At 42.8% G+C, this 27805-nt stretch overlaps 1 protein-coding gene across 14 annotated transcripts in view; it reads left to right on the top strand.

Annotated features, from left to right (window-relative positions):
* The first annotated feature begins 10008 nt into the window (after positions 1 to 10008).
* TNXB (tenascin XB) overlaps positions 10009 to 27805 on the top strand; it is a 131524-nt gene continuing 113727 nt past the window's right edge. For all 14 annotated transcript variants that reach the window (XM_087923275.1, XM_087923276.1, XM_087923281.1 and 11 more), the window contains exon 1: positions 10009 to 10147. The gene's annotated coding sequence lies outside the window, so the exon portion shown is untranslated. The remainder of the gene's footprint in view (positions 10148 to 27805) is intronic.

Below are 27805 nucleotides of genomic sequence, written 5' to 3'. Positions count from 1 at the left end.
CCAGACATTGCCCTAGCAACCAATAAAGACAGACGTCTGGCGCAGGTCCTGAGATGGGTGGGGAAAGGCTGGCCAGAAAAAGAGGAAGACAGCGAGTTCAAAGCTTACCGGGCCGACAAACAGAACTGTCAACACAAAAGGTTGTTTATTGTGGGGACAGGGTCGTAATCCCGGAAAATTACAAAAAAGTCCTAAGCATGCTACACGAAGGGCACCCGGCATCGTTAGGACAAAAGCCCTGGCCAGAAGCCACGCCTGGTGGCCAGGGATGGACAAAGAGATCGAAGCCTGGGTAGCCTCCTGCAAGCAGTGCCAGGAATCAAGACCAAACCCCCGCCGCCCGAGCCGAGAGTGGGAAACCCCCAGGGGCCCATGGTCCCGAATCCACGTAGATTTCATGGGACCAACCAAAGGACACACCTTCCTGATAACCGTAGACGCTTACTCAAACTGGCTGGAGGTAAGCAACATGAAGACGACCACCACAGACTCCGTCATCAGAGAACTCAGCAAACTCTTCGCAACCCACGGCCTCCCAGATGTCATCGTATCGGACAACGGCCCCAGTTCACCGCACTACCGTTAGAAATTCCTAGCAGAACGAGGAATCCGACACGCATTAACAGCGCCGGCACACCCGGCGGCGAACGGTAGAGGCGGAGAAAATGGTCCAATTCACAAAAAGACCATCCAAAAGATCGAAACCGGCGACATACAGGACAAGATAAATCGAATGCTCCTAATTCAACACATAACCCCGAGTACCACAACAAACAAGAGCCCAGCGGAGCTATTAATGGGAAGAAAACTGCGATCCCGCTCGACCGCCTGCACCCCACATACAACCCGGAAAGACCCCTGATTCTACCAGCAAACACAGAACATTCTCACCGGGAGACAAGGTTTACGCAAAAACCTCACCGGAGACCCCCTCTGGGTACCGGCAACGATCACCCAAGCAACAGGGCCACTCTCGTACCGCCTCCAAACAACTGACGGACGGCGTGGAAGCACCACATCGACCAACTGAGATCAAGAACCACCGCGGGAAACACAACCGACACGCAGATACCAGGTACAGAAGGGAACCGGCAGGACACCAACCAAGAGGGAGGGAAGACCCCAAAGAACAAACCCACCCGAAAAGGAACCAGCAGTACTCACCACCTGAAGAACCGGAGAGCGACCCACTCGAAGCCTCGCCTGGAAGGAACAGCCGAGCCAGCTCAACCGACCCCGGAAGCCCGGCGGGAGCAGCCAAGCCAGCTCAACCAGCCCGGAAAAGCCGAGCGGGAGCAGCGGAGCCAGCAGCTCGACCGACCCGGGAAGACCAGGAGGGAGCCGCGGCGAGAGGCCTGACTCACCCTTCCAGGCGGTTCCATCAACGAGGCGGAGAGCGACAGAGTCCCACCCGAACCGGCCAACAACCAGATGACAACTGACCAACGCAAGTCAAGTAGGAAAATACGGAGCCCCGCCTACTACGGGACTACGTCACGTAGGACCAAACCAAGAGGGGAGGGGTGTTCTGTATAGAAATCTACATACTCGAAATCCGGCAACCGGATTGGCTAAAACGCACACTGCCACCGGATTGGCTGAGTGCGCGGCACTGATTGGTCGCTCGGGACCGCCCGCGATTGGCTGAGCGATCGCGGGCGATTCAAAACGACCCGATTGGCCGCAGCACTCAGCAGAAGGTCTTTAAGCCGCGCTTCTTCCCCACTTCCCCGTCTTGTGTTTTACCCGAATAAAGAGTTGAACCAAGTCACTGCCTCGCGTCCTTTGTGCGTATGAGATATACGACAGGTAGCAAAAATTTTGAGTAGTTCGGAGAACTGGCAAATACCACCTCTGACTGGCCCTGCCCCAATCTATTCTCTGCCTCCCATTGAGTCCCAGCTGATTGGCCTTCTTTTGTTGCCCTGCACAGGAGAACGGAGCTGGAAAGCAGGTTAGTGAGGTGGGGAGGGAATGGGATTTTGCAGTAAACCTCCCCTGCCATGCCCACCAAGTCACGCCCACAGAACCGGTAGTAAAAAAATTTGAATCCCACCACTGGTTACAGATACTCCTCCACTTACAACTGGTTGCTTAGCAAACGTTTGAGGTATGAGGAAACTCCAAAAAGTTACTTAGGAGCCAGTTCCAAAGTTCCAATGACCTCCCTCTGTCATGCAACTAAATTTTCGGGGTTGAACATCTTGCCCACATTTCTGGCTGTTTCCAACATCTTGCCATCACGTGACCAAAACGTATGAGATTTTTTTGCCCCAAACTGGCATTGACTTTTCAGTTTTGGGCAAAAATGCTCCATAGTGAATCGTGAGTTCCCTGAAAAGCTTTGGTATTCGCTGAATGACCGCCGGGTTTGTGTTCTGTTGCGGGAAAAGATCAGACTCGAGACCAGGGTTGAATTCAGCTCTTTATTAGCTCTCAGTAACTTCAACTAAACCGGAGCCGCGGCAGCCTCTTTTATAGCGGCTGCTCGCGGCCAATGACATCTTCTTAAACTTCCCACCATCAGGAGGACCAATCGCAACGGTAGTTTAGTAACCAATCGATAGGCGGCAATAGCCGTCCAATCAGAATGTAGTATTAGGAGTATGCAAATGTCTATATACAACAGTTTGCTTTATAATTGCCACATTCTCTTAGTGGCAACCGCCAGAAAAGGTCCTAAAACCAGGTCAATCGTGTGATAACCATAGGTTCCATTACAGTTGTAAATTGAGGATTGCCTGTAGTTCATTTTTTTATGGGGATGGTGGAGGTTAAAGTCCCCATGTAGTTAGAGATCAGGATAACATAGATGGAAGGGACTCTGGAGGTCTTCTAGTCCAACCCCCTGCTCAAGCAGGAGACCCAATCTTATTTCATTCTTCAACATGGTGACTAAATTAGTAGACCAGCAAAATACTGTGGACATAATATATTTAGATTTCAGCAAGGCATTCAACAAAGTAGACCACAACCTACTTCTTAGTAAGCTAGAAAAAAAGTGGAATAGATAGCACAACCACTAGATGGACTTGCAACTGGCTGGCAAACCATACTCAACAAGTAGTCCTTAATGGGTCTAAGTGTATATGGCGGAAAGTACACAGGTTCCGTCTTAGGCCCAGTACTCTTCAATATCTTCATTAACGACTCAGATGAGGGAATAGAAGGGGAACTTACCAAATTTGCAGATGACACTAAGCTGGCAGGAATAGCTAACACCCAAGAAGATAGGCTCAAGATCCAGATGGATCTTGACAGACTAGAACACTGGGCCATATCTAACAAAATGAAATTCAATGTAGAGAAAAGTAAAGTCCTACACTTAGGCAAGAAAAACCAAAAGTACACATATAGACTGGGTGAAACCAGGCTCAATAGCAGTAACTGTGAGAGGGATCTTGGAGTCTTAGTGGACAATCAGCTAAATAAGAGCCAGCAGTGTGCAGCTGCCGCCGCTAATGCAATCCTAAATTGTATTAACAGAGGGATACAATCAAGATCAAGGGAAGTACTAATATCACTCTATAAAGCCTTAGTAAGACCACACCTAGAGTACTGCATCCAGTTTTGCTCACCGCATTATAAAAAAGATGTTGAGACTCCAGAAAAAGTACAGAGAAGAGCAACCAGGATGAATAGGGGGCTAAAACATACAAGGAACAGTTGCAGGAACTGGGCTTGGCTAGTCTAGTAAAGAGAAGGACCAGGGGAGACATGATAGCAATCTTCCAATATTTGAGGGGCTGCCACAGGGAGGAAGGGGGTCAAGCTATTTTCTAAAGCACCTGTAGGCCAGACAAGAAATAATGGAGGGAAACTGAACAAGGAGAGATTCAACCTGGAAATAAGGAGAAACTTTCTGACAGTGAGAACAATCAACCAATGGAACAGAAGTTGCCCTCGGAAGTTGTGGGAGTGCCATCACTTGAGACTTTCAAGGAGAGATTGGACTGCCATTTGTCAGAAATGTTGTAGGGTCTCCCACTTGGGTGGGGGTTGGACTAGATGACCTACAAGGTCCCTTCCAACTCTGATTATCTGTTAAATTTGTTAAATCTGTTATCTGTTAAATCTGTTAAACCCTATACCATTTCAGACAAACAGCTGTCCAGTTATAGCTCCATATATACCTCCAGTGATGGAGCTCCCATGATTTCTTTTTTTTTTAGAAAAACTTTATTAATTTTACCATTAAAAACAACACATCTATAAATTATATACAGAAGAGAAAGCAACAGGCCTTGGCAGAGGCCGAGAGGGAAAGAGAGAAGGGCAAATGAGGGAAGAGAGGGAAGGATAAGAGAAAGGGGGGATAGAATGGGAAAAACAGTTAAAATAAAACCATATTTTTGTGACTGTCTGTAAGATCCTTTCTTCAAATATATCATCAGCAGTACTTTTCATTAACTCTGCTTAGGTAGCCCTTGGCTACAATTTTTCTCAAAATAGTCTATCTTTGATTTAGCCAATTGCACCAAGGAATCCAATTGTTATAATAGGTTGAGGATTCTTTATTTTTTAATGATTGGGTTAGTTTGTCCATTTCGGCGCATTCTAAAATTTTCTGAATGATCATTTGTTCAGTGGGGATAGAAGGTGATTTCCAGCACTGAGCGAACGCCAGTCTGGCTGCGGTTAGGATATGAATTATAATATACTTCGATTTTTTGGATACTTGTTTATCAAAAATTCCTAGAAGGAAGGACTCTGGTTTGTACTCAGTTTGTTCCTTAGTAATCTCCTCTAGCCAATGCCTAATTTTTTTTGCCAATGTTTCTGAGTTTCTTTGCATGACCACCACATATGGAAGAAGGTACCTTCTATGTTTTGGCATTTCCAACATTTGGGACTCGTGTTGGGGTGCATTTTTGCCAATCTCGAAGGGGACAGGTGCCATCTATAAAACATTTTGTATGAGTTTTCTTTATAGGCTGCTGATTTCGTGATCTTAATGTTCCTATTCCAGATCCTTTCCCAATCTGCTAAGGTAATAGTCTGTCCCACGTTTCTGCTCCACGCAATCATATTTCCCTTGACAATCTCTTGTTCTAGTTCCGTTTCCAATAAGTGTTTGTAGAATTTAGATATATATTTTTTATTCGGTCCTAATAGAAGTTTGTCTAAAGTCTGTAATTTATTGTAGATTCCGAATTCCTTAATATCTTGTTTATATCTACTATGGATTTGAAGGTACACCCACTGATCAATTGTAAATCCTCACTCTTGTAATTCTTGTCATGTTTTCAGCTTTCCTTGTGGGTCTAATAAATTCTCGTATTTAATCATTTTAGTTATATCCAAATTATTAGGGTGTACTATTGCTTCCATTGGAGAAAGCCAAATCGGTATTTTTAGATAGATTTTTTTACGTACTTTTTTCCAATTGGTTAGTAGCGAGTCCCTGATAAGGTGCCTATGGAAATATGATTGCCTGGGTTTCCCAGTTTCCCACAGGAAGGCGTGCCATCCTTTCTGCATATCGTGGCCTTCTAATATTAGTGTTCTTTTGTTGGTTAGATTCACCCATTCCTTTATCCATAGTAAAATGGCTGCTGTGTGATATATTTCCCAGTTTGGCAGGGCTAACCCTCCTCTGCTTTTCAAATCTTGTAAGGCTTTTACGTTGATCTTAGCTTTTTTTCCCCTGCCAAATAAATGTTAGCGTTATCTTATTTAGTTCTATAAAAAAAAATTTTATTTCATTTGATTGGAATTGTCTGGAATAAATATAGAAATTTTGGAAGTATATTCATCTTAATCAAGGCAATCCTGCCCAGTAAAGAAAGCTGTAATTTACTCCAGGAATCTAAATCTTTCTTAGATTGTTGGAGTAGTTTGTCATAATTGTTTTCTTTTAGTGATTTGCTTTGTGGAGTTAGACAAATTCCTAGGTATTTAATTTTTTTTGTCACCTGTATTCCCACTGATGCCTCTAACTCTTTATTCTGGTCTCCTGTTAAGTTTTTAGTCATTAGTTTCATTTTTTTTCCTATTAATTTTGAGTCCTGCAACTTCTCCAAATCGTTCTAATTCTTCTAACAAGTTATGTCCTTTTTCTATAGGCTCCTCCAAAAAGAAAACCATATCATCCGCGAAAGCTTGTAGTTTATACTCTTCTGATTTAATCCTCAGTCCTCTAATTCTCAAATTTTGCCTAAGTTGACCCCTTCTTCTTTATAGCAGCCCTTCGAATACTGGAATATTGCTGTCATGTCACTCCTAGTTCCTTCTTTACAGCATCCATATTTTATATGTTTTAGTCTCCAACCCTCCAACCCTCCAATCATTTTGTTGCTCTTCTCTGTACTCTTTCTAGAGCCTCAACATCTTTTTTACATCATGGCGACCAAAACTGGCTGGAGTATTCCAAGTTTGGTCTTACCAAGGTATTATAAAAAGGTAAAGGTTCCCTTCGCACATATGTGCTAGTTGTTTCCAGCTCTAGGGGGCGGTGTTCATCTCTGTTACAAAGCCGAAGAGGCAGCGCTGTCCGAGGATGTCTCCATGGTCATGTGGCCGGCATGACTAAAAGCCGAAGGCACATGGAAAGCTGTTACCTTCCCACCAAAGTGGCCCCTATTTTTCTACTTGCATTTTTACATGCTTTTGAACTGCTAGGTTGGCAGAAACTGGAACCAGTAATGGGAGCTCACTCCATAATGCGGCACTAGGGGTTCGAACCGCTGAACTGCCAACCTTTCTGATCGACAAGCTCAGCGTCTTAGCCCCTGAACCACCGCGTCCCTCACCAAGGTATTATAAAGTGGTATTAACACTTCACGTGATCTTGATTCTGTCTCTCTGTTAATGTAGCCTAAAATTCCATTGGCTTTTTTTTGGGGGGGGGGCAGCTGCAGTGATGGCTCAGGAGATTTTGAAGGACAAGATAACATGTTTGTGCAATGCCAAAAGGTGTTTCAACTACAGGTACCTGCACATTTTCTTCTCCGATGAAGAGGGTTTTATTTTTTCAACTTCCTTCTTAGGGACTTTAGAATTGAGTCGGGATTTGTTTTATTTTTTTTAATGCAATCCCAGATATTAACTTGTGGTGGATGCCAGACCAACGTGTGTGTTCCTCTTTACAATACGTCTTCCGTTCACTTCCACTCCTGAGCCACCTGTTCTTTTTAGAGAACTCATTTCATGATCTTCTTCTGTTGATTTGAATGGAAACTGAACTACCTAATCCCTTTTTAAAACCTTCCCAGGCACAAGGGCTTTCATCACCTTCTGTGGCAGTAAATCCCATTAACCAAGTTCTTTGTTGTGGGAAGAAAATCCTTTGTTCTAATCAAGTTCATACCAGTCCTCCTGTAGATCAAGAGAGGGAGTCAAAGGCAACTTACCTCTAGAGTTTGAGGGTAGGCAACTTATGGGATAGCAGAAGATAGCAGACCCCAGCAAGCTGAGGAGCACTGCAAATTCAGTCTAATCAGCATTTTGGTTTTTTTCTCACTGGGCCTTTCCTTTCCTTTAAACTCAGTTAAGCTTTATTGAAGAATTATTATATTACACAGTAGTTTTCCTGAGGGACCTTGGTGCTCTCTGAGTTGTTGTTGTTGTTGGTTTTTTTGCAGACATTTCATTACCCAAACTAGGTAACATCATCAGTGTTAGTGGCATCTAGGACATGCTAACACTGGTGATGTTTCCCAGTTTGTGTCATGAAACGTCTGCAGGAAAACAACCCAGAGAGCACCAAGGAGCCCTCCTGTCAATCCGAGTTACAAATATTCTTCTTTATTAGTATTACAGTTTTCATACTTCTGGCCCTAAAATGGTTGGAAACCCTGATCCTTGTGATCAAAAGGACCAATGGGGTAAAAGAGGAATTAAATATTTTCCCCTTCTTTACGGATATGTATATAGTTGACCCTATTTTCTTGAAAAAAATGAAGAAACCTGAAAAAGGGGAAAATCTTGTTAGAAATTCTGTTTATATATAGCATCACAGAGCTAGCAAAGAGCACAGTCACCATGTGCTTCACTGCTCAACTGTTTTTAACTGTAAGAGAAATCAAGAGACTCTATCTAGAACAAAAGAGCGTAGAGTATATACCTTAAATCCAAACTTGTAAACACTGCCATCTACTGGCTATCTATGACTGTAGTTGTTGCATAAAAATACATTGAAACAATGAATTCCAACAAATCTGAAAGAAGTTTATAAGCATTATTGTTTTTATTGTTTAGATTTATAACTTTGGTATACATAGGAAAATTCAAGAGCAAAAAGTCAAGAAAATAAATAATTAAATTAAATGTATCTAAAGGGCAGTTTTGTGAAATAAAGAACTCTTTGTTATTAATAAAGGGTGTATAGTCACTGAAGATTTAAGTTGAGAAGATGTACTGAATGCAGGTAGTTCTTGATTTATGACAATAATGAAGCCCACCTGTTACAGATCTAAATCAGTCGTAAATCATATCGGTCATAAAACAGGTCAGCCATGTGACTGACCCGATTTTATGATCTTTTTTTGGAATGGTTATTAAGTGGTTATTAAGTGAATGCCACAATCATTAAGTAAACTCATCATTCACTAGGTAGGTTTGCCGAAAACAAGAAGCGGGCCGGTTTTCAACAAAACTGACATAAAATTCAGTCATGTGACCACAGGGTTCTAGAAAAGGTGACAAGTACGGTTGTGTTGCTATGAGTGCCCAGTGGGTAGTCATGCGATTGTGGGAAGGATGTTTGTAGGAACTTCAGATCTGTGTTGTAAGTCCTCTTCTGGGTTCCTTTGTAACTTCCAATAGTTGCTAAGTGACCTTTTCTAAATCAAGGACTACCTGTAATTAACCCTTAGAAGGACTAGGGGTGACATGTTCTAGCAGTCTTCCAAACTAGAACTAAGGAGAAATTTCCTGACAGTGAAAACAATCAGTGGAACAGCTTTGTCTTCAGAAGTTGCGGGTGCTCCAACGCTGGAGGTTTTTAAGAAGAAGATAGCCATTTTTAAGAATTGGATAACCATTTGTCTGAAATGTTGCAAGGGGCTCCTGCTTGGGGTTGGACCCAGAAGAGAACACTTGCTTCTATACACTATAGAAAAGATGTTGAGGTTCTAGAAAAAGAGTGCAGGGAAGAGCAACTAGGATGATTCGGGGACTGGAGACTAAAACATACGAGGAACGGTTACGGGAACTGGGCCTGGCTGGTCTAGTGAAGAGAAGGACCAGGGGAGACATGATAGCGGTCTTCCAATATTTGAGGGGCTGCCACAGAGAGGAAGGGAGAAGAGCAACCAGGATGATTAGGGGACTGGAGGCTAAAACATACGAAGAACGGTTGCAGGAACTGGGCTTGGCTAGTCTAGTAAAGAGGGGAGACATGATAGCGGTCTTCCAATATTTGAGGGGCTACCACAGGGAGGAAGGGATCAAGCTATTTTCTAAAGCGCCTATAGGCCAGACAAGGAATAATGGATGGAAACCGAACAAGGAGAGATTCAACCTGGAAATAAGGAGACATTTTCTGACAGTGAGAACAATTAACCAATGGAACAGAAGTTGCCTTCGGAAGTTGTAGGAGCTTCATCACCGGAGTCTTTGAAGAAGAGATGGGATTGCCATTTGTCAGACATGTTGCAGGGTCTCCTTCTTAGACAGGGGGTTGGACTAGATGACCTACAAGGTCCCTTTCCAACCCTGTTATTCTGATCCAAAGTTTTGGTAGATATATAAGGCCTGGATACACAGGTGAAGGGGGACGGGTAGAGGAGAAGAGAAAAAGGCTGGAAGTGTTGGAAGAAGAGGCCTTCCCAAGCATCCTTCTTCCTCACATGCCAAGATGGTTATCAGCCATTCCCATTTATGATCTCATGGCAATTGTGTCAGACGCTGGCTGATTCCAAACCAAGGAGGGAGTGAATGAGTTTTGGGTGTGGGTTTGTCTGTGTGTGTTGCACACAGATGGACACACACACGCACACACACACATTTGTGAGGCACATATGTTTGCTCTCACGCCAGGGCTGCTCTGAGCCAGGAAATCCGATGGCCAGAAGGTTGTCTCCTCCTCTCTCCAGGGCAGAGACTCCGCCGAGAGAGAGAGAAAGAAGGAGTGAAACACTCCGAGAGGCAGCAACGGGTTGAATGAATGCAACTCTGTTCCAGCCTGAGCATCTAACTTTTGCAAGTAAGATGGGAAACCTGCAAGGAGCGGGTCCTTCAGAGGGTAGGGAGGGTGACAGAGGAGATCCCATTTCACCCATAAAGGAAGAGGGGATTTGCAAAGGGATCATTATGGAGATGTTTTTGGGTGACTTCTTGGGCACAACGGGACATGCGGGAAAAAATGAAAAGATACTGTAAAAAGCATGGATGGGGTAAGATGAGGATCTGGAGAGGGAGATCCAGATGTTTGAGGCACAGATGTTAGCTTTCTTCCTTGCTTTTGTCTAATCAAAAATCAAAGCGATATTTCTGTGGAGAGAGAGGGAGAGAGAGAGAGAGAACTAAATTAGGATGATGGATAGAGAAAATGTTTGAAAGACAGGAGGTGAGGAGACAGTGAACGTGAGCGCAGGGAAGGAAGTTTTAAGGCTCCCTTCCCTGAAAAAGAATTTAGTCTGGGATACCGGATCAAATTTAATCTGGAATACCGGCAGCTAGGGGCTGCCCCAAAGAAGAGGGAGTCAAGCTATTCTCCAAAGCACCTGAGGGCAGATCAAGAAGCAATGGGTGGAAACTCATCAAGGAGAGAAGCAACTTAGAACTAAGGAGAAATTTCCTGACAGTTAGAACAATTAATCAGTGGAACAACTTGCCTCCAGAAGTCGTGATTGCTCCAACTCTGGAAGTTTTTAAAAAGATGTTGGATAACCATTTGTCTGAAGTGGTGTAGGGTTTCCTGTCTAGGGAGGGGGTTGGACTAGAAGACCTCCAAGGTCCCTTCCAGCTCTTCTCTTCTCTTCTCTTCTCTTCTCTTCTCTTCTCTTCTCTTCTCTTCTCTTCTCTTCTCTTCTCTTCTCTTCTCTTCTCTTCTCCTCTTCCCTTCCATTCCCTTCCATTCCATTCCATTCCATTCCATTCTATTCTATTCTAGTATAAGGAACTGCCAGTTACAAGCTATGTTAATCTGTTGTAGATGATCTTTGAAATTAGTTAGACATATGGATATTCTGAAGGTGTCTGCAGTCCTAGCTAGATGGAACTGAACTGGTCCAGTTTGGGAAATGGGTGATATGATAGGCATGTTCCAATATTTGAATGTCTGCCACGAGGAAGAGGGGATCAATCTGTCCTACAAAGCACCGGAAGGAACAACAAGAAGTAATGGATGGGAATTAATTAAAGGAACGGCTCACCTACAGAAGTTGTGGATGCTTCATCAGTGAAGGTTTTTAAGAAGAGATTGCACAGCCATTTGTCTGAAATGGTATAGGGTCTCCTGCCTGAAAGAGGGTTGGACTACAAGACCTCAAAGATCCCTTCCAACTCTGTTATTCTGTTGTTCTGTTATCTTGACTTTCCAGGCACTTTTCTGGTGTTAGAAACTTCCCGGAGCATCTAACTTGTAGTATGGAGGTAGATCTAATCTCAAAGGCATTTTTTAAATGTTCTTTTTGATTCAGATTAAGTAGAACAATCAAATTTGTGGGGACAGCTGGAGAGAAAAAAAAGAGCAGGCACAAAGTGGAGAATATTTTGTAGTCATTAATTCTACTTGTTTGTATAGTAATTGTACTATGTAAACATGAACTCAAAATCTGAAGTATGGTAGAATCTTTTCAGATCAACACATTTAATTCAAAGGCATAAGATTTCATGGCTGCAGCTCACTTTGGTAAGGAAATATGAGGTAGCTGGTGAAATGTGAGGTAGCTGCTGTCTTTGAACAAAATGTATTAATATTATTAGCCTGGACAATGCTATCTGGTTTCCACTGTGTTATGGCTAGCCTGGCTCTCTGACAAATATAGCTAAAACAGTAAATATTCTTGGATGGAGTGAGCAGAGTCATAAACAGGAAAGAGAGGGAAGAAAGTGGAACAGAAGGAAGATCAATGTGAATATAATACAGTCTATCCCAATTTCCTATGTGCCGCCAAGTTTTTTTTTTTTAAAAAAAAACACTGATAAAAGAATATTAGAAGCTGGAAAGAGAGAAGAGGGAAAACAGTTGAAGATGGATGAGTGGATCGGTGTTTATCAAACTTGTCAACTTTAAGATATGCTTCAGTTCCCAGGGTTCTCCAGACAGTCACACATCATTGGTTGTCTGGGGAACTCTGGGAGTAGAAGTCCACATATCTTGAAGTTGCCAAATCTGAGAAGCATCAAGTTTATTTATTGATTTGATTTGTCAATTGCTTACAAGATAACAGGTATGTATAAACATATGAATGAATGAAATGAATACATATAAGAAAAATAAACAGAAGCAATAGGACAGGGACAGTAGGCACGTTGGTGCGCTTATGCACGCCCCCTACAGACCTCTTAGGAAAGGGGTGAGGTCAATAGTAGACAGTCTGAGGTTAAAGTTTTGGGGGTTTGGGGAAGAAACCAGAGTCAGGTAGAGTATTCCAGAGTTAGATAGACCAGCGTGTAATACATAGAACAGTGAGGGATCCTAGGTGCTACCTGAGCGTGGTTGTTTTCTTGCAGTTGTTTCATTACCCAAACTTGGTAACACCATCAATGCTAGTCACTAGAGCACCAAGGATCTCTCAGGTCAACTGTGAGCTACAAATATTCTCCTCTTCAAGATAGAACGGTACTTCCTAAACCCTTTTCTTCGTCACCCCAAATCACGTATCAAAAAATCCCTGTTGTGATTGGGCAAAGGATTTGAATGTTGTTACTCAAAGGAAAACTAATTTTACCTCATTTGGGATAATTTACTCGGGTTTGGGAAGAACTGAGGTAGGAGGATAGCAGAGGAAGATGACAGGCAACTGCTTAGCAGGGCAGAGACAGAGGAAGAGTAGTATGACTCCAAATCCCATCATCCCTGACCACAGGTCAGAGGACCACAGAAAGAGAAATTGAGGAAGAGTTAGGCAGACACCAGTAAGGAGGAAAAGGGATGTGTGCTAAATAAAATGTAAAAGATATGATCTTTTAGAGGTAGAACAAGGCAGGGGGAGAAAAATTGCAAAATTAATTGTAAAATCAAGCAGAATAAATGAGAGGTTTCACCTGAGGCTGGATTGGCTACTAACTCAAAAAGGGTCATCGAAATCCAGGGAAATGACATGTCAGGGAGACGGAGAAGGAATTAATATCTGTATTAATTTGCGGTTTGCAATAAGACTTGACTGGGTCTCACATAGATGAGTAAACTTCCTCTTAGTAACAGTAATAGATCTAGTAGCAGAAGTCCCCAATTTTCCATTTCTGAGCTCCGTTCCTACTGGTTGCAAACTTTCCGTAGCAATTATATAACATGGTTTGCCAGGGCATGCTTTTTTTGTCTTATTCTGTGGATTTCCTGGTGGCTCCCCATCCCGGTATTAAACATGTCTGATCCTCCTATCTGGGAGCAAGTGGTTCAACTTAACTGCCTGGTAAAGGTGTTGCAAAGTTTCCGTGCCTTATTCTCAAATCCGTGCCAAATAAATGAACTATTATTAGTGGTCGATCCGGATGATGATTTGTTAGGGTTGGCCCATTCCAGATGGCCCCATTCAAGACCTCTATGTTCTAAGGCAGTAAAGCATACTTTACAAATACTGTTATAGAGTATTTGAGTCCAGACTGGACCTCATGGAATTTGGGCAGGTGGGCAGGTCAGGGTACTAAGGGAAGAGAGTCCCTGTAGCTCAGGGTTGAATTGTGTACTCTTTTGTGCTCTCTGGGCTTGGTTGTTTTCGTGCAGATGTTTCATTACCTGTCTAGGTCACATCTTCAGTGTGAAGAAGGGTGGGGTTTGCTCTGAAGCATTGAAGACGTCACTGAGATGGGTAATGAAATGTCTGCATGAAAATAAAAAAGGATTAAGCTTTTTGGATGAGAAGCAAAACATTTTCTTTTTCTTTTCCTTCTCCTCCTTCTCCTTCTCTTCCTTCTCTTTCTCCATCTCCTTTTCCTTCTCCTCTTTCTTCTCCTTCTTGTCCTCCTTCTCCTCCTCATTCTCTTCCTCATTTTCCTTCTCCTTCTCCTCCTTCTCCTCCTCCTCCTTCTCCTCCTCCTTCTTTTCCTCCTCCTCCTCCTCCTTCTTCTCCTTCATCTCCTCCTCCTCCTCCTTCTTCTCCTTCATCTCCTCCTCCTCCTCCTTCTTCTCCTTCATCTCCTCCTCCTCCTCCTTCTTCTCCTTCATCTCCTCCTCCTCCTCCTTCTCCTTTTCCTCCTTCTCCTTCTTGCCCTCCTCCTCCTCCTTCTCTTCCTTCCTCCTTTCCTCCTTCTCCTTCTTCTTCTACTCCCTCTTCTCCTTCTCCTTCTCTTTCTCTTTCTCCTTCTCATTCCTCCTCCTCCTCCTCCTCCTCCTCCACCTCCTCCTCCTCCTCCTCCTCCTCCTCCTCCTGCTGGAATAAAACCATCCAGTTGCATTTTGAAAAAGCAAATTTGAGACAAATGTGATCTAGATGACTGAGAATCTCCACAGACATCTGAGGAGAACCCATATTATCTTATCCACTTTCTAGGTAGATATTCCATAGTCCTCTACAGGTCAACCACATTGAGAGCAAAACACTAAGCCAATTTTGAACCAGAAATCCCAAAGGTACTTTTTTTTCAAGAGTAACTGGACTTTCTGGTTTTTCATTGAAGACGTTTTGCTTCTCATGCAAGAAGCTTCTTGGATGAGAAGCGAATGTCTTCAAACAAACAAACACCCCCACCCCCCCAGAAAGTCCACTTGGCTCTTGAAAAAGCACCTTTGGGACAACCATGATCTGGATGATTGAGAATCTCTCTAGACTTTGACCTGGGAGGGCAACTCTGTGCAGCAAAGAGATGGCTTCCTATTTCTTTGCTACCACCTAGTGGCCTTCTGGACTTTTACAGCCCAGCTGTGGTAAATTCAATCATAATATTTAGATGACTTAAGTGTTTTCCTGTGAAACCAGTCTATCAGGGCAGCCTGGTCTACCCAAATATGGGACAGAGCATACTAAAATAAAAATTATACCCATTTAGATGACTTAAAACTCTTGTTTGTTTTTTTCTTGTGCTGACCTGTTGGCCAGGTTATTCGAAAGACTGCCTCTCCCTAATAACAACCATTTAGCCACCAGAATGAGAAGGTAGGGTATGTTGTAGGTCCTATCCGTTAGGGAAGGACACCTGGCAAGACCAAGAAAAAAGGGCCTTCTCAGTGGTGGCTCCCTTTCTATGTAATATTGTTCCTGTAAAGATAAGATTTCTTTCCTACACCTTGTTACTTTTCTGGAAGGCCTGAAGACATGGCTTTGTCCACTGACATGTGGACTACAGGAGATACAGACCTAATTAAGTAGCTAGTAGTGTGACTGTATCTGTTGCCATCACAGGGTAGTGAGGTTTGATGGATTTTATGTTGTGGATTTTTAAAGCTATATACCACTGGAGTCACTGTATGTGGATTGGGAGGCCACGTAAATTTGTTTAATCAATCAATAGACTTGTTAATTGAGAAAGGGTAAAATGCTTGAAGAGGTGTGGACTTCAACTCCCAGAATTCCCCAGCCAACAGGTCATACTGGTTAGTTAGTTGGTTAGTTAGTTAGTTAGATAGACAGACAAGAGAGAGAGACACACACAGAGAGATGATAGATAGAGAGATGAGAGAGAGACAGAGAGAGAGGTAGAGAGAGAGAAATAGAGAGATAGACAGATGTGAGAGAGACAGAAAGAGACACACCGAGAGAGTGGTAGAGAGAAAGAAATAGAGAGAGATGATATAGATAGAAAAGACACACACACACACACACACATGCACACACACAGAAATAGAGAGAAATGATAGATAGATAGATAGATGATAGATAGATAGATAGACGAGAGAGAGAGAGAGAGACAGAGAGAGAAATAGAGAGATAGATAGACAGATGAGAGAGAGAGAGACACAGAGACAGAGACAGAGAGAGAGGTAGAGAGAGAAAAATAGAGAGATGATACATAGACAGATGAGAGAGAGAGAGAGAGAGAGAGACAAGACAGAGAGATTATTAGATAGACAGATGAGAGAGACACAGAGACAGAAACAGGGAGAGACTGAGAGAGAGAAATAGAGAGAGATGATACGTAGATAGATTAGAGAGAGACAGAGAGAGAGAGAGGGGCAGAGAGAAGAGGTAGAGAGAGAGAAATAGAGAGAGATGAGAGATAGACAGATGAGAGAGAGAGAGAGAGATGGATGGATAGATTTTAATTACAATAATAAAAACGAATACAAACTAAGCGCTGGCTGGGAAATTCTGTGAGATGTCCACCAGTCTTAAAGTTGGTAATGTTGAGAAACCCTGCTCCCGAGTATTCTGTTAAAAATGCTTTTTAAAGTGTGTACTATGAGCACAGCGGGGCAGATAACTCTTGAAATCAATTCTGGCTAAATTGATTTGGCCAAATAATGAGACTACAAGTGCAATCTCTCTCTCTCTCTCTCTCTCTCTCTCTCTCTCTCACACACACACACACACACACACACACACACACACACACTTTTTAAAAAACAAAACAAAATGATGCACAATGGAAGGATTTGAACTCGGAAGTGAAGTTTAGCCAGCTAGGTTGCTGATTAAAACGTGCTGGGTGGATCTGCATGGTTTGAATGGGATCAGCCTTCAGGTTACTTGGCACCGATCACCGCCATTTCCCAATCGAAATATCAAGAGTCTCCCTTGCTAAGACCTCGCTTGTAACCACACCCCTGGCTATGCACATTCCTCTTTCAATCTCTGCCTAGAGAGGTTAGTAAACTAATAAATCAAAACAAAACAAGAGCGAGTTTATTCTGGTATTTAAAACATCAGGCTAGAAAGTGGGAGACTGTGAGTTCTAGTTGTAGGTATATTCTCCTCCTCGAGTTATTTATAAGATTAATAAAAGTGGAACATTAATAAATAAATAAACCAAATCTTTACTAAAGCCATAGACCAGAGTAGTGTGGTGGCCAAGAGGTGGAGCTCTCATATCTCACAATCAGGAGGCTGTGAGGTTGATCTTAGATAGAAGCACATATTTCTTTCTTCAGGTTCAATGAGTAATTGCTGTGAACTCCATGTAGCTATCAGAAAGGGTATCAGTCTAGTAAATTCTCAGCTCCATTCAGTCGCCCCAATTCTACCCCAATGTAAGGATTATAGGGTTGTTAAAAGAAATATATATATACAGTGATAGACCAGCATTTTTGTGGTTCTGCCTTTGGGCAGAGGAAATAACTTGATGGGTGCTCCCTGTCAGCCTTAAATCTTATTCTTGTGCTATTGCCTAGTCTTAACCTGGTCAGCGAAGATGTTTGTGATGTTGAGTTTCATGGGACAAAGAGAGATGCAAAATTGGAAGACTGGATGAGATTAGCAGATGTGGCAGTTTTGAGTCAGTGTGGTATAGCACAGGGGTGTCAAACTCAAGGCCCATGGGCTGTATTCAGCCCACGGGGTGCTTAAATCCAGCCCATGGGGATGGCTTGGAAATATCAAGGGACTGGATCACGGTGCCCCTGGCGGATAAAACGGGGTGCATGCAGCCACCCCGTGCCTTGTTTTCACCCTCCATGGCCTCCTGCAGCACTCTGCCAGCTGAAACTGGGCCAAAAACCAGGCCCAAAAGGGCCTGGAAAAAAAGGCCCAAAAACAGCCCCCAAACCCCAGGCCTAAATCGGCTGAAAAATGGGCCCAAAACGGGTTGAAAAAATGTCCCCCCAAAATGCCAAAAAATGTGTTGAAAACAGGCTGAAAAACAGGGCTGAAAATGGGCCAAAAAAGGGCCCCAAACCAGGTAGAAAACAGGCCCCAAACCAGACTGAAAACGGCCGAAAACAGCCCAAAATGAGCCATTTTTTGGCCGTTTTCAGTCTGGTTTGGGGGCTGTTTTCTACCTGGTTTGGGGCCCATTTTGGGCCCTTTTTTGGACCCATTTTCAGCCCTGTTTTGGCCAGCAGGGTGCTGAAAGAAGCATCTGTCCTGCCCTCCCACCACCACCACAGAGGAGAACTACAATGCTGATCCAGCCCTCAAAGAAATCCAGTTTGACACCCCTGGTATAGCACTTGTATGCATGTATGTATGTATGTATGTATGCATGTATTTATGTATCACATTTCTACACTGCCCAGAAACATGACGCTGCTAACTACCTCCACAGGTGAATCATGAATACGTAGAAAGAGCAGTCTGTTGCTGTGTATATTTTATTTCTAAGGAACACAGCTATTTGGGGATTGCTGGAAAAGTGGTCCAGGAGTTCCAGATCTACCCATGCTGGATGACTAAATTTAGTTTGATTTAATTTCGCTTATTTGATTGGATATGGCCACCCTCTCTAGGCAAATCTGCTTCAACAGAGTCGTCTGGGGCAAGTCCGTCTCAGGTCTGGCCTTTTGAATGTGAGCCAGAAAGACAGGAAGAGGCGGGAGGGAAGTTTGTTGGAGGAGAAAGGGGTGAGACAGAAACCTTTTTTGTAAGTATACGTAGCTGAGGGGCATCGGCCAGGGTTTTTACAGAAATAGCACTGAAAAAGACATTCTCTGTATAACTTGCTGTGCTTGGAACTTGCTCAGCAGTCAAAGGGACGGCCTCCAAAGATGGCTACGATTGGAGAGAAGGTGCTTTCTTCTCAATATTAGCACCGAGGAAAGGAAGCTTCGTTTGAATGAGAACTAAACAGTTTTGGCGGAGCCTGTTTGGCTGGTGGTGAAGGTAGTAGGCTAGAAACCAGGCGACTGCAAGTTCTAGTACCACCTTAGGTGTGAAAACTGGATGGGTGACTTTGGGCCGATCACCCTCTTCCAATTCAACACACCTCATTGGGTTATCATTGAGGGGAACATAGGAATAGGAAAGAGTATTATATATAATCACTATCTTGGGTTCCTTATAAAGTAATAAAGGCTGGTTAAAGATCTAGTGAACAAAAACAAACAAACACTGCCTGAGTTTGTCCCCAAACACTGCCTGAGTTTGTCCCCAAAGCAGATTTTGTCTGTCTCTTATACCGTTATGTATACAAGAAGTGAAACAATAGTAATAACTTCTTCTTATATGGAATAGATGTCTTTAGTCCTGTGAAGCAGTTCTTTTAGTGAAATACCTAGCGCTGCATTCTCTGATTTAGAAACTATAATAAAACTCTGATTTGCAAGCTGCTTAAGTTGGATAGGGTAAGAAATAAACAGATATACAGGTAGTCCTTAATTTACAACTACAAAGGAGCCGAAAATTTCTATTGTCAAGAGAGACGGTTGTTAAGTAAATTTTGCCCCATTTTATGAACTTTCTTGCCACAGTTGTTGAGTGAATCACTGAAGTTGTTAAGTTAGTAACATGGTTGTTAAGTAGATCTGACTTCCCCATGGACTTTGCTTGTCGGAAGGTCACAAAAGGTGAATCACATGATGCCAGGACACTGTGAACCGTCATAAATATGACTCAGTTGCCAAGAGTCTGAATTTTGGTCCTATGACCATGGGGATGCTGCCAGAGTCATAAGGATGAAAAACAGCCATAAGCCACCTTTTTCAGCACCGTTGTAACTTTGAGCGGTCACTAAATGAACTGTTGTAAGTCGAGGACTACCTGAATAGCAGAGTCAAAATGAGTAAAGCTTTCTGGTGACATCTACCGTAATTCGCCTTCTGGGAATCTAATCTTTGGATCAATTCATGGTGTAATTATCTGTGATTGTATTAACTTTGCCTATGACGTTGCTTTCTCGCTCTCCCCCCATTGTAGCACCAACTAACAATTTGGTAAAGGTTCGGTAATTCTTCTTTCCAGATGGATCAGATCAGGGTTTCTCAACCTTAGCCACTTGAAGATGCGTGGACTTCAACTCCCAGAATTCCCCAGCCATCATGGCCATTGCTAAGAATTCTGGGAGTTGAAAACCACACATCCTCAGGTTGTTAAGGTTGAAAAGCTCTGGTTTAAAACACAACAGAGGTGGTATATTCAGCAGGTTCTGACCGGTTCTGGAGAACTGGTAGTGGAAATTTTGAGTAGTTCAGAGAACCGGCAAATACCACTTCTGACTGGAGATTTTACAGTATCCTTCCCCTGCCATCACGCCCACAGAACTGGTAGTAATTTTTTTTGAATCCCACTACTGGATCACAACGTTCTTCATTTATTTTCGTTGGCTGACGTTTCTAAGCGTTGGAGTCTCTTGAGTTTAACTGTTTTAGTTAAATGAGATAAAATGAGAAGCCAGATTGTTGGGGTTGGGGGGCAATATGCTGGCATTGAAAACCGCTCAGAATGTGCTTTAAAGCACTATGGGGCGGTATATAGGTAGTCCTCAACTTACAATCACAATTGACCCCAGAATTTATGTTGTTACTAAGTGAGAAATTTGTGAAGTGTATTTTTGTCCCATTTTACGACTTTTCATGCCACATTGATTGAGCAAAATCACTGCGGTTGTTAAAGTAGTGACACAGTTGTTAAGTGGATCTGGCTTCCTCCTTGATTTCGCTTGTCGCTAAAGGTGACCACGTGACCCCTCATATCATGCCCCTGGTGGAGACTGACTCTGAGGGAGAGGAGGAACAGCTGACAGGGAGTGGAAGTGTGGCTCCGGAGGTTGTGGAGGAGGCTGGGGAAGGGAAGAGGCCGGCTGGGCAGGCAGAGGCCCATCCTTATCCATCCTAGGGCATGCAGAGAGGAGAGGATAAGGAAGAAACATTGTCTACTCGGGAGAAGAGGGCCTTGATCCTCTTCATGGGCTGCAGCTGTGACAACTGATTAAGAGGACAGAAATGCGTATGGGCGAGTGCTGGAAACAAAGCATGGAAATATCTCTAGTTTATGGTTCCTCTCTGAGTTTGGCGTCCTTCCCAGTGTGTGTTCTGTTATCTGTGGACGTCCTCCAGCCCTTATCTTGCCTGGTTTGTGTTGCTTTTTTCCTTCTTCTTGTAACTGTTTGTGTGGGAGTTTTTTGTCTTCCGTCAAGGATATTCGGAGCTTAGAAGCAAAGTTAAGGAATAAAAGGGGCTTCATCTGTTTTCTGTGACTGTGTTTGTTTTGTATCCCATCCTGGGTCATCACACTTTGGGACACTGCAACCGTCATAAATGTGAGCCAGTTGTCATGCACCCAAATATAAAATCACGTGACCATGGGGATGCTGCAATGGTCATAAGGGTGGAAACATAGTCATAACATAAGTCACTTTTTTCAGTGCCATTATAATTTCAAACGGTCACTAAAGGAACTGTTGTAAGCCGAGGATTACCTGTATACGTTTAAGTGCTATTGCTACTGGTATTCAGAGAGCACCAAGTTACCTATCACTGCTATAAACCTTAACGTTGTCAGGAATGGATTCCGCCACGATGTAGAAAAAAATGTTGAGATTCTAGAAAGAGTGCAGAGAAAAACAACGAAGATGATTAGGGGACTAGAGGCAAAACATATAAAGAACAGTTGCGGGAACTTGGTATGTCTAGTTTGATGAAAAGAAGGACTAAGGGTGACATGATAGCAATCTTCCAATATCTCAGCGGCTGCCACAAAGAAGAGGGAGTCAAGCTATTCTACAAAGCATCTGAGGGCAGGACAAGAAGCAATGAATGGAAACTAATCAAGGAGAGAAGCAATCTAGAACTAAGGAGAAATTTCCCAACAGGGAGGACAATTAACCAGTGGAATGACTTGCCTCCAGAAATTGAAAATGCTCCAATACTAAAAGTTTTTAAGAAGAGATTTGGACAACCATTTGTCTGAAATGATATAGGGTTTCCTGCCTAAACAGGGGGTTGGACTAGAAGACCTCCAAGGTCCCTTCTAACTCTGTTATTCTATTCTATTCTATTCTATTCTATTCTATTCTATTCTACTCTACTCTACTCTACTCTACTCTACTCTACTCTACTCTACTCTACTCTACTCTACTCTACTCTATTTTATTCTATTTTATTCTACTCTACTCTATTCTATTCATCTCCCCTAGCACAATGTTTCCACATTCACATATTTCTTCTCCAAACCTTTTTGAAAACCATCTGTGGCAATGACTCTCAGAGCAAATTCCATACATTAATTTGACATTGGTTCAGTAAATAGTTTACTTTTTTGTTTTGTGCAGACTATCATCCTCATCAGTTATGGATAATGTGCCAAGTTTTAATGTTACGCATGACAAAAGATAGATTTTCCTTTTCTTGCGCTCTCTTCATAACTCCACAAAAGCCCAGATCACATCATCCCCTGGTAATGCTTGATTCTGAAAAAAACAGCAATGATCTTTGCAAAGAACGGAATGCACATATTTCATCATTAGAATAAAAGTTGTAATATAAATACAGCTTGTGGGATGAAAAAGCTATTTCATGGGCCATCCAAAAGATTTGTGTCCTTGATAAGTTGGTTATGTGGGGATTGAAAGATTTAATTTTTCTCAACCCAATCCAGCCCTGGTCAATTTCACCAGGTTATTCCTAATGTTACGAGAAGAAGAAGAAAAAAATGTATATAGAGAAATCCAGATGATTTGTACAATCACACTAATCAGTTTAAGATGCGATTTTGGAAAATGTTAGCCACACAGGAAGAATTTTCTCCAAGTATGTAATTTTGTGGACCTGAATTCCCCTACTCCAGTGATCACACATAAACTACTAACACGGACACTCATGTTTGAGGTAAAAGTCACAACCACCAGGAAAATGGGCTTCTGAGGCAGGACTAAAGCAGCTATCAGAGACGATTCAAAACTTTTAATGTCTGTTTGTTTGTTTATTTATTTGTCAAATTCATTAGCCAAATTATTGGCTAATATTCCAAACTAAAGCAATATTTATTTATTTAAATATTTACGGATTTATTTATTACATTCTTATCCCGCCTTTATAGGTAACTTTTTTCCTCCTATTTTCCTCACAACAACAACCCTGTGAGGTGGGCTGGGCTGAGAGAAAGCATCTGGCCCAAAGTCACCCAGCCAGTTTTCACGTCTAAGGCAGAATTAGAACTCACAGGTTCCTGGTTTCTAGGCCAGCACTTTAACCTTTAGACCAAACTGTCTCTCTTGTTTAAATTATAAATAGACTAGCTCTGTATCCATGCTTCGCTATGAAACTGTGTGATTGGACTTAGTTTGGGGGGAGGAAAATAAGGGGGGGGGGAAGTGTGCCTCTGCCTACCAGCATCCATCGGTATTCATCTGGCTAGCTTCCTGTCAGTGTGTGAGAGGGTTGAGTGCTGTTTGGAAACAGAAACCGTATTTGCTGTGTGAGCAAGAAGGAGACAGCAAGGAGCCTGGGTGTGGCTTAGATCAACTGTTCTGCACTAAAGCGGGTTGCTGCTGCGAAACTAAAACTCCTCTCTCTCTGCTTGTGTTTTGCATTTGGAACAGATTTCTTTTCAGGTGGGGAGGGGGAGTAGAACGCCTTAGCATCAGAGCGTGTTAATAATAATAAAGGAAATACTAATGCTCTGATGGTCATTTTGAAAAATCCTTTTTTAGTGAAGCCAAGAGAAACATACGTGCCAAATTTCAAGTTTGTAGGCTTTACGGTTCTGGAGATTTTGTGATGATGCGTGAGTGGTATTTCGCTTTTATATATATATATATAATTATTTACATTAAAACAAATAAATAACTTTTTTTGCTGCCTTGAGGTATGTAATAAAGTAACAAAGGCGGGATAAAAGAAATCTAATAACTTTTGGAATATTTCTACTTCTCATCCAAAATAGGGCATCTAATGCCATCTAAGAGCTATTTCAGTACTTTTGAGGTTCTCCACAGACTCCCACTATCTAGGCCATTTACTTTAATGGAGAACTACGGGGGGAAAAGATGGAGGAAAAAGTACTGCATAAAAAAGCCTCGGTTATGCTATATTTTGTGAGATTATTACAGAGGTGGTATTCAGCAGGTTCTGACCAGTTCTGGAGAACCGGTAGTGGAAATTTTGGGTAGTTCAGAGAACCAGCAAAAGCACCTCTGACTGGCCCCGCCCCCATCTATTCTCCGCCTCCTGAGTCCCAGCTGATTGGCTGGGTCTCCTTTTGTTGTCCTGTACAGGAGAACTGAGCTGGAAAGCAGGTTAGTTGGGTGGGGAGGAAATGGAGATTTTACAGTATCCTTCCCCTGCCATGCCCACCAAGCCATGCCCACAGAACCAGTAGTAAAAAATGTTGAATCCCACTACTGGATTATTGAACCCGTTTATAAATGTATGAAAGTACTCTGGATCTTGCTAAGGACAGCTGACATCTTTAGACAGAAAGCTGTTAAGGGTGAATATTTTTCCCCTTCTTTTTGGGAGGAGGGTGAAAAATGTTTTAAATTCAGTTTGAAATTGAGAGAGAGAGATAGACAGACAGCTATCTGGGTGGAATCCAGACTATAGCTGGATTTGCTTTGATCTGAAGGGCAGCATTAGCGCCTGCTGTTTATAAGCTCTTAATCAAGAGAGCTCTGTTTCCTGAGTCCTGCTTACAGCTGAATTAAGATGTCTGTTTAATTTGGATCTGGGATCTATACTTTTGCGCATTTTGCTTGGATAAACACAAGATTTTGTTTTGCTTCCAAGTGGGGTTTGGTGGGGCAGGAAGCCCAAAGCAAAAATGGGGTACTTGACAGCGTTGCTGAAAGATTACCAGATGCAGGCCAGCTACTGCTGATGTGCACAGAAGTGCATAAATATGGAGGCAGAATTAATCACAACATTCTGGCCACTATCATGATTTTTTTGACCATATTCTGTAAACAGTCCTGGTCAAAGAATTGGAATGTGCTTTATTTGGGGTTTTTTTTTATTGTGCGTTCTTCAAGCTACATTTCAAATATGTGTTTCTGGAGTCGATCCTACTTTTTAATCTCAGGAGCTCTAAAATATGTACCTTGAAAAGTTAGTGTGACTTTTCAAGAGCTACAGAACGATAGGTTTGCATCTAGTGAAAAATGTTTCGGACAGTAGTGGGATCCTATCTTAGTCGCTACCGGTTCGGTGGGTGATCATGCATGCGCACCAGTGGTGGGATTCAACATTTTTTTACTACCGGTTCTGTGGGTGTGGCTTGGTGTGCATTGCAGGGGAAGGATACTGCAAAATCCCATTCGCTCCCCACCCCGCTAACCTGCTTTCCAGCTCCATTCTCCTGTGCAGGGCAACAAAAGGAGACCCAGTCGAACAGCTGGGACTCGGGAGGCAGAGAATAGATGGGGGCGGGGCCAGTCAGAAGTGGTATTTGCCGGTTCTCTGAACTATTCAAAATGTCCGCTACTGATTCTCCAGAACTAGTCAGAACCTGCTGAATACCACCTCTGGTGTGTGTGCGAACCTAACAAGCCAATCATCTGAGAAGATGAAGATCCTCTCCCCTCTCCCATGTGTCTTTTATCCTCTCAGCTGAGTGTCCAGGCTTTTTTTCCCCTCCTCTCATCTGATTGGAGGCTTTTGGTAGTAATTTTTACTACTGGTTCCTGCGAACCGGGTCGAACCGGTAACATACCACCACTGGTTTAGGAGGACTGGGGTGAGAAATTCAAACAAGGCTTAGAGTAGAGTAGATGATGGAAGATGGGGTATATGATGGAACAGGCCCATTAATCCCAGTACAGACTCACAGTTACAACTTTTATTTATTTTATTTATTTTGATTTGTCAATCACTTACAAGATAATAGGTATAAGTATATACATAGTTATGAATACATGAAATGGGTACATATAAGAAAAATAAAAGAAACTTGACCTGGAATCTCATTTAACATTTTGAAGAACGGTTGCAGGAACTGGGCATGGCTAGTCTAGTGAAGAGTAGGACCGGGGGAGACATGAGAGCAGTGTTTGAGGTGATACCACAGAGAGGAAGGGGGTCAAATTATTTACTAAAGTGCCTGTAGTCCAGAAAAGCAACAATGGATGGAAACCAAACAAGGAGAGATTCAACCTGGAAATAAGGAGAAACTTTCTGACAGTGAGAACAATCAACCAATGGAACAGCTTGTCTTTGGAAGTTGTGGGAGCGCCATCACTGGAGGCTTTCAAGAAGAGATCGGACTGCCATTTGTCAGAAATGGTGTAGGGTTTCCTGCTTAGGCAGGGGGTTGGACTAGATGACCCACAAGGTCCCTTCCAACTCTGATTATCTGTTATGTTATTTTCACAGAAGTGTGAAATTGCAAGTCATCTGATCCAAACCCCTGTTGCAGCATTTTGCAACTTGGGTTCCTTGGAGATAAGTAGACCTGAGCTCCCAGAATTCTTAGCAATAGCATGCTTGCTGGAGAATTCTGGGAGTTGAAGTCCACTCATCTTGCATTTGCTAAGGCTTCGAAACACTGGGTTAGAATGACGTGGAGGGGAAGAAGGAACATTTGCAGAATGCTATTTGTCCTATTATTCAGTGAAGTGGATTGGCATAGCCATATCAAGCAGGATTAGAAAGGTATTCCTCCACTTACGACTATAATTGAGTGCAAAATTTCTGTTGCTAAACGAGACAGTTGTTAAGTGAGTTTTGCCAGGTTTTACTATCTTTCTTGCCACAATTGTTAAGTGAGTCACTCACGTTGTTAAATTAGTCACATGGTTGTTAAGTGAAACTGTCTTCCCCATAGACTGCTTGTCTCCAGGATACCTTAACCGTCATAAATAGGAGTCAGTTGCCAAGCATCCAAATTTTGATCACAAGACCATGGAGGTGCTGCAACAGTTGTAAGTGTGAAAAACAGGTCATAGGTCACTTTTTTTCAGTGCTGTTTTTAACTTCAAATTTTCACTAAACAAATAGTGGTTAGTCGAAAGGAATTTTGCTACGGATTTGAGACTGAGAGATGATAGAAAACTTCTCATGCCGATAAAGGCCAAAATCTTTCTTAAATCTGATTTTTAAATCTGATGAACCACGGTGGCGCAGGAATTAAGAGTGCAGTACTGCAGGCTACTTCTGCTGACTGCCGGCTTCCTGCAATTCGGCAGTTCGAATCTCACCAGGCTCAAGGTTGGCTCAGCCTTCCATCCTTCCAAGGTGGGTCAAATGAGGACCCAGATTGTTGGGCGGGGGGACGGCAATAGGCTGACTCCAGGGGTGGAATTCAAATTTTTTAACAACCGGTTCTGTGGGCGTGGCTAAGTTGGCAGGCGTGGCTTGGTGGTCATGTTATTGGCTGGATGTGGCCAACTCAATATCGCTCACATCGAGGCATGCATCTCCTCGCCTGGCGTCTCATGACTGTGGGGATGCTGCAACAGTCGTGAGTGTGAAAAACGGTCATAAGTCACTTTTTTTCAGTGCCATTGTAACTTTGAATGGTCACTCCACACAAGCAAAGTGCCAGCAAAGGAGGGGAAAAAAACTCCAGAGAAGTTTCTGAGACAGGAAGTCTAGTCCTGCCAAGAATGTAATAAGGATTAAGGGAGAGGCAGTTTCTGTAAGCAACACCAGAATGTTTCCTTCCTGCCTTCCTTACAGGATTAGGCCAGTAATTTCTTCTAACAACCGGTTCTCTGAACTGCTTAGAATGTTAACAACCGGCTCTAGCGAATAGGTGCCAACTGGTAGAATCCCACCCCTGACTGACTCTGTAAATCGTTTAGAGAGAGCTGTAAAGCACGGTAAAGCTGTATATACATCTAAGTGCTATTGCTAATTTTACAGATTGCATGCAGATTTTCACAGAACACATGCGGAGCATAGCACTAAAGCACGTTCCCAGAATGTGGGCTTCTTGAAATGGTTTGACCCTTAAAT

The sequence above is a fragment of the Pseudonaja textilis genome, chromosome 2 (genome assembly GCF_049901715.1).
Source record: "Pseudonaja textilis isolate UNSWEBS1 chromosome 2, rPseTex1.2, whole genome shotgun sequence".
In the NCBI taxonomy this organism is placed as follows: domain Eukaryota; kingdom Metazoa; phylum Chordata; class Lepidosauria; order Squamata; family Elapidae; genus Pseudonaja; species Pseudonaja textilis.
This window is presented reverse-complemented; position numbering and strand designations above follow the sequence as displayed.